This window comes from Microtus pennsylvanicus, chromosome 11 (genome assembly GCF_037038515.1).
Source record: "Microtus pennsylvanicus isolate mMicPen1 chromosome 11, mMicPen1.hap1, whole genome shotgun sequence".
Classification (NCBI taxonomy): domain Eukaryota; kingdom Metazoa; phylum Chordata; class Mammalia; order Rodentia; family Cricetidae; genus Microtus; species Microtus pennsylvanicus.
Window position 1 is genome coordinate 87,793,225 of NC_134589.1, and position 7,509 is coordinate 87,800,733.

The 7,509-nt window shown below is 52.5% G+C and overlaps 1 pseudogene; it reads left to right on the plus strand.

Annotated features, from left to right (window-relative positions):
* The first annotated feature begins 426 nt into the window (after positions 1–426).
* Positions 427–3,986, plus strand: LOC142831636 (RNA transcription, translation and transport factor protein-like; annotated as a pseudogene).
* The last annotated feature ends 3,523 nt before the right edge of the window (positions 3,987–7,509 follow it).

Sequence of the window (7,509 nt, forward strand, 5' to 3'; positions counted from 1 at the left end):
AACTGAATGTGGCAGACTGGCCTCTAGGCAAGTCTGTTGGAGACTTCTTGATTAATGATTCATGCGGGAGGGCCCAGCCCCCTGTGGGCGGTGCCACCCCTAGGCAGGTGATCCTGGGGTGGGTCAGAAAGCAAGCTGAGCAAGCCTCAGGGAACAAGCCAGCCAGCAGCACTTGTCCACAGCTCTTGCTGCAGTTCCTGCCTCCAAGTTCCTGCCTTGAGTTCCTGCCCAGGCTTCCCTCCACAGTGGACTTTAAGATGTAAGGGGAAAGAAATTCTGTTCTCCTCAACTTACTTTTGGTCCAGTGTTTGTCACAGCAACAGAAAGCAAACCAGCTCTCCCTGTGTCACCAGCCTGTGCCACCTGCCTAACCCTCTCCTGTCCAGGTGAAGCTAGAGGGAGGGGAGAGTGCGAGCAGCCAGGACCATGTTTCAACACACATTCGTGACCCTGGACCACCACAACCCTCCAGGCTTCACCTGAAGAGGAAACAGAATTTACAAACTTTATTTGTTTGTAAATTATTATTTATTGAAGACCAGAAAACTAGAGACAGAGATTATTTAAGAACCATCTACAGCAATGTCTGGCCCATGTCTTTGAAAGATATTTACTGTCCTTTCAAGGTTCAGCAAGGACAAGAGGCAACTGACTGGCCGCTTGGCTTAGCTATTAGACTGGAATAGGAGATAATGTTGAAAAAAATACAAGGACTCAGGGTCCGATAACATAATAAATACCAACAGCACATCTAAAGCCACAGAGCCATGGCTCATCCACCTGGATGTAAATGGTTTTAAGGCTGGCCGTGGTGGCTCCAACTGCCGTCAGCTTCAACCAAAGGCTGATTACCCAGTGATGCTTAAGGCAAGTCACACTTTGGGTCAGGAGCCACTAACACTGGGTACAGTTGCTAAAGCAGATCCAGTGGAAGAGGGTCTGCCTGTGGCTTTAGACAAACGCCTTCTTGGTTTTGGCATGTGAGATAGTTCCTAAGGAAACGCCTCCTCAGACTCCACAGTTGCTGTGAGGAGACAACCTCAGAGTGCTACACCCCAAAGCCACAGTAGCTGTTTGGGTAACTATCGCCGCTCCAAAGACAGGCCAAGACTGGGGAAGGTTGGAAGATAGACGGATTTCAGCTTCTCGCCTGCTTCCTACAAGTGGGACACACGCATGCTTCCAGCCTATGTTTGGAAATCAAATGTCACTTTCCAAGGGAGGAATCCCAGAAGATTGACTCTGTCCCAGAGATTTGTCACCAGGAGTTTGGGAAAGGGAGTCCCAGAGAGAACGAAAGCTAGCTAGAGCATCTGGGGACACTCCAGGCCCACGCCGCAGCAGGGTGGAAGCGGTGCTGAGCTGTAATTAAGGGTGATCTAGTCTGTGCTGGTTCACAGCCACTCTTCCGAAGCCAAAGCTGTGTGACTCCCTGATCCCAGACCCTAATCAAGTTACCTGAACCCTTTAAACTCTACCTAAAGTGGGCAGTGGCACAGGCCAGTCACCCCAGCCCTGGGCAGGTGGAGGCAGGAGGCTGGTGAGACCAGGAAGCTGGTCTGTATAGCAAGTTCTAAGACAGCCTTGGCTATATAGCGTGAAACCAAACCAAACCCAAAGTCCCCAAGTCTGTGCTGTGTTGCTGTGGGTGGAAGGCTGCTATGTGGCTGGAGCCAGCTATAAGTGCTGGGTCAGTCTGGTTTGTTGTGGTTAAGACCGAAGTTGTCAGAGGTGTCTTGTGATCTTATTGGGTGCTCCTTGAAGAGTCGATGGGAGAGGAGGAGCTTTCTGTGGACTGAAGGAAGAGGCTGGGACTCCTCAGAGTGCCCTGGGGAGGAAGCAGCAACTTAGGTGTGGGGGTGCAGGCAAGTCTTTGAGGGTCTTCACTGTGAGGCTATTAGCTACCTCTGGTCCTGGTTGTGGGGTCCTGGGGGAGCTTCGGGCTATCCAGATCACGTAAGGGTCATTTAGACTATTAGTAGCTACAGCCCTGGTTGGGGGAGCTTGGGGAGCCCCTGGATGTAAGGGTCATTTAGATGACTAGCCACCTCCAATTCTGGCTGTAGAGTTTGGTATGGCCTGGCCCAACAGAGAATGCAGATCACTGGGGTGTTCATTCCTTCCGACTCCCAGCTTTCCGGGTGGAAGCACAGATTTTACATCTTTCCCATTGGAAAGGCAATGCTGCGTGCTGACCATTCCTGGTTTCTCTGGAGATCTGTGGGTGCCTTTGTGCTGTGCTTCTAACAAAAAGGGGACTATGAGATCCACGATCTCACTTCTGAGTGCCAAGAAACAATGTGGGGTCACGGATGTGAACCAGCTCCTGCTCCAGGGTCTTATCACAGCAGATCAAATATCAACATGGAGTCTCTCATTCCAAGACTCGCATCCCATGCTGGGATGACTATTCTTGGTTGTCAATTCGATTACATCTAGAAGTAACTAAAATCAAAGAAGCTGGGTACACCTGCAAGGGATTTTGTTCCCTTAATTAAACCATTTGAAGTGGACATAACTCAATCAGCTGCTGCACGCTGGCACCCATCAGAAGCCTAGGGTTGCAGACGTCATGGGCCCACAGCTTGAAGGTCACTTCAATCAGGACTCTAGGGTTTCTCTTGTGATGAGGCCTCTGCCATGGGACAGTGCTTCCCTATATGGTTTCTCGATGGCTGCCCACAGTGTCCAGGGTGACATCATCCTCATTCCTTGGAGCAGGCACTGTTTCATAGCAGCATCAGCCAGAACGGGAAGTGGGTCTCAGGCCTCTCCTGGTGGAATAGATAGGGCCCAGCTGGTCTCTCTTAGAGGTCGGGCTCATCACAGGACACTTGTGAAGTGAGGCTAATGTTAGAGCTTCCCTGCTTATCATGTGGCCTGAGGGCTGGGGAGGCCAGCGGACAGCGATGCTCCCTGTCCTGGAGGCCACGGGTTCCCTGAGTCTGGAAGAAAGTAGCTCTGCAGAGTGCAGGAGAGGATGGCTGACTCAGTGACTTCCCACACATCAGAGTGCGCCGCAGTGGTTCAGAATTCATCTAGACCCCAAATTTCACAAACAGAAGTTTTAGTTCCAGATCAGGGAACCAGGGAAGTCAAGGGATTTGTTTCTACAGCCCCGCACCTCAGTGGTCGAACTGACCATGGGATGGATGCATGGGTGGACATGCATGGTCAGCCAGGCGTGAGACTGTATCAAGTATTTTCCTTCTCATGTGGGGAAAATAGACTTGACAGAATCTATAAACTCTTCCTAAATTCTTAGTGTCATCCTTCTGATGCCATAGGTGGAAAAAAAAAGTCACAGGCAGACATGTATGCCCCTAATTGGCTGTGTGATCAGTCAGATGGTCATGTCTCTGACTGCTCAGCTATAGAAGGAGTGGGTCACCTGCTTCTCTAGACTTGGGAGAAGGGATGGTTGAGGATGTGTAAGGGGTTCACAGCCAGAGCTAACATATGCACGGCTCTCAACGGGACAGGCCAATGTCCAGCTCTGACTATGTGTTTGTCCCTAAGTTTGTCTCAGAACTACTTTGGGGGCTTCCAAAGGAGGAATGGGGATTCTCTCTGGTATCTGAAGGTGAGTTGCAGTTGCTTCTAGAATGATCCAAGCCTGTCTGGGCATGCCACTCCCAGGTCTGCTTTGCCCGCAGGCATTCCAAAGTCCTGGAAGACTCACCCTGGATCCCAAGTGGAGGATTAGCGGGGTGATTCACCCGTGAAGAGAGGCCAAGTCAGAATCCAGATGACACAGGAAGAAAGTCTCCTTATACCTCAGGGACAGTGAGACTCAGAAGGGACATTGTGTTTTCAATTATCCACAGGTGCGAAGAAGCCTGAGCAGCAAGCCAGCCCTACTGGGTGCAGAGTGGATGCTGAAGGAGCCGGAGCAGCAAGCCCTACTGGGCTCAGAGTGGACGCTGAAGGAGCCTGAGCAGCAAGCCAGCCCTACTGGGTGCAGAGTGGATGCTGAGGAAGCCTGAGCAGCAAGCCAGCCCTACTGGGTGCAGAGTGGATGCTGAGGAGCCTGAGTAGCAAGCCAGCCCTACTGGGCTCAGAGTGGACGCTGAAGGAGCCTGAGCAGCAAGCCAGCCCTACTGGGTGCAGAGTGGACGCTGAAGGAGCCTGAACAACAAGCCAGCCCTACTGGGTGCAGAGTGGATGCTGAGGAAGCCTGAGTAGCAAGCCAGCCCTACTGGGCTCAGAGTGGACGCTGAAGGAGCCTGAGCAGCAAGCCAGCCCTACTGGGTGCAGAGTGGATGCTGAGGAAGCCTGAGCAGCAAGCCCTACTGGGTGCAGAGTGGATGCTGAGGAGCCTGAGTAGCAAGCCAGCCCTACTGGGCTCAGAGTGGACGCTGAAGGAGCCTGAGCAGCAAGCCAGCCCTACTGGGCTCAGAGTGGACGCTGAAGGAGCCTGAGCAGCAAGCCAGCCCTACTGGGTGCAGAGTGGATGCTGAGGAGCCTAAGTAGCAAGCCCTACTGGGCTCAGAGTGGATGCTGAGGAGCCTGAGTAGCAAGCCCTACTGGGTGCAGAGTGGATGCTGAGGAGCCTGAGTAGCAAGCCAGCCCTACTGGGTGCAGAGTGGATGCTGAGGAGCCTGAGTAGCAAGCCAGCCCTACTGGGCTCAGAGTGGACGCTGAAGGAGCCTGAACAACAAGCCAGCCCTACTGGGCTCAGAATGGATGCTGAGGAAGCCTGAGCAGCAAGCCAGCCCTACTGGGCTCAGAATGGATGCTGAGGAAGCCTGAGCAGCAAGCCCTACTGGGTGCAGAGTGGATCCTAAAGAAGCCTGAGCAATAACCCCTACTGGGCGCAGAGTGGATGATGGTCTAAGAAATCAAACGATGCCTCACCCCACGACTGCAAGAGCTCTTTCCCAGAAGATCTGTGTTGCAGGGGGCAGGGCATCTTACACCATCCTGTTGTCATGCAGGATGGACCATTGTGTGATCAGACAGGTGACATTGCTATGGCGTGACCAGGCTTGGACTAAATGGAAGGGCAGGAAGAGAAAGTGCTTGAGCTTCTCAGGGAGCTCGGTGGCAGCCTGTGCTGGGGCCTGTCAGTGTGCACAGCTGAGCTCTCCTCTCCAGGGCCTATGTTTATCTGTAAAGCCATAGACAATAAACACACAGACACACAGAATTATTTTAAGTAGGATAAGTGCTATGAAGAAACAAACATGGGAGTCCGTGCACCAGCCCAGCCTGGTGAGTGACCCAGGCCTCACTCGCCTGCCATGACGTCTGCACTCTCCCAGACCTAGCTGGGGTCACACATTTTGCACACCAGCCCAGCCAGATAACTGTAGTACTCGGCTGTTTTTTTTTCCTTCAGTAGATGGAGGCTACAAACGCAGAAAATAAGGAGCCATGGGGTGCCCAACCCGAACTGGTACGGCTGCAGCTCAACTCCTCCATCTAAGCTGCGTGCGCATTCTGGAAGAGGAACAGAAAGATTGTAAGAGTCAGAGGACCAGGATATCTGCTGCGAGACCGTGTCTTCTGGGGACGCTAGGGATGCCACACCCTGAAATCTCAACAGTATGGCTGTAGTGGCAATGACTGCTGACCTGCCAAAGTGGCTGGGGGAAATTTCACAAGACCCTATCTCTGGACAAAGAGCTACAGGCAATCAATGGCTGCAGAGACAGGGAGGACTGGTCTTCTTCAGGGATGAGGCCTGAGAGGTTACCTATCCCAAGCAGTCAGCCCTAAACACATGTACATATGAGCAAGACTAAATGAACCCAGTAGAGTGCAAACATGTGTGTGTGTGTAAAATAGTAAAGAGAGGGAGTAGGGGGAACATGGGAGAAATTAGTGGACAGGGGGAAATGGAGAGGTATAAAATAATATAAATACAGTACTCATATGAAGTCCTGAAAAAATTTTTCAACTAAAAAACAGACAGACGTGGTGATGGTGCATGCCATTAATCCCAGCACTCGGGAGGCAGAGGCAGGTGGATCTCTGAGATTAAAGCCAGCCAAGGCTACAGAGTGAGTTCCAGCACAGCCAGGGCTGTTACACAGAGAAACCCTGTCTCAAAAAACAAACAAACAACAAAAACCAAACCAAACCAAACTAAAACAAAACAACGCCCCCCAAAAACCAGACAAATGGTAAAGAGAGTACAGGGAATGAGAGATGGGTAGAGATGAGATGCTCTTTCAGTGGGGTGACCAAGAAGGAGGACATGACCTTGGTGCTGAGGTCAAAAGGAAGCAAGGCACTGAATGGTGCAGACAGGGGCATGGTTGGCACAGAGGCCTGAGGCCACGGGCTCCTTGGGCGCTCACAGCACTGGAAGGACAGTGTGGTACAGGGGACAGAGTGGTAGGAGGGTCCCTCTGCACATGTGTGGGAGGAACATGGGGTTTCCTGTGAGCAGGGGACAGCTTATGTCCAGAGCAGGTCTGGGTTCACACGGGTCTGTGTTCTCTCTGCTTGCTTTGCCCCCATCATCTCCTCACATGTGCGAGGCCTGGGGTCTCCATCCCTGCCTCACGCTTGAGAAATCTCAGGCGCAGCTCTGCCAGGGTCTCTTACAAAGGTTGCCCCAGCTGCAGACAGTGAGAGGGGTCCCCTTGATTGGGAAGGGTGTTTGATAGGTCTGTGGATCTCTGCAGGACACACTCACAGCCCCATCTCTATTCACTGTGTGTCCAAGACCTCAGACCCCACCAGTCATAAGTGTTATCTGTCTCTGATAGGGAGCAACAGCTCTGCTGATGGGAATTTCCATGAGAAGCCCATGCCATGACTTGTGACCTGCGACCTGTGACCTGCGACCTGTGACCTAGCACCAGATGAATAGCCAGGGGACAGCAGGGACATGCTTGCAGTGTTAATGAGGTGGCTGCCACTGAGAAGTGGGTGTCGTGCTCCAGTTACCCAGGCTGAGATCATTGGTTGTTGGTCCTAAGTTGGGTCTGGAACCTGGGTGTCTCCAGGCACAGCTCACATCCCACCACTGGGCCAGGTCTGGGCAGTCTTGAAGCCCAGCTTTGTATTCTGTAACCAATGCTCCTCACCTAGGCCATGCACTGGTCTGCTCACCCATGAATGGCCTTGGGCTGTGGGGGCTGGGACTCATTTTAATGAAAAACCAGCGCTGTCTTTCAGATGTTTAAAGGATTTAATGATCTGCGTCTGCTATGACCCCCAACTTAAAAGAGACAGTAGGATCCCCAGAGCATGGAGTCACTCTCCCAGAGTCCCATGGGGGAAGACGAGGAGGCAGAGGCAACTTGCCTGTGGGCTTCCAGGCACACCACTCCTCACTGTCCCTAGTACTGCCCCCTCCCTGTTGAGAGCACCCCACCCCCTTAGCAGGGAATCTGGAAAGAACCGAGGGGCCTAGAGAGGGTCAGGCCCGTGGGGAGGAAACACAGATTTCTTACGCCTGTAGACTTTGCCAAGATCTCCAGAAGCAGCCGACTTGGGTACAAGGGCGGGTGCTTTCCTGTGGGAAAATGTGGGGTGTTTCCACTTATAGCCCGA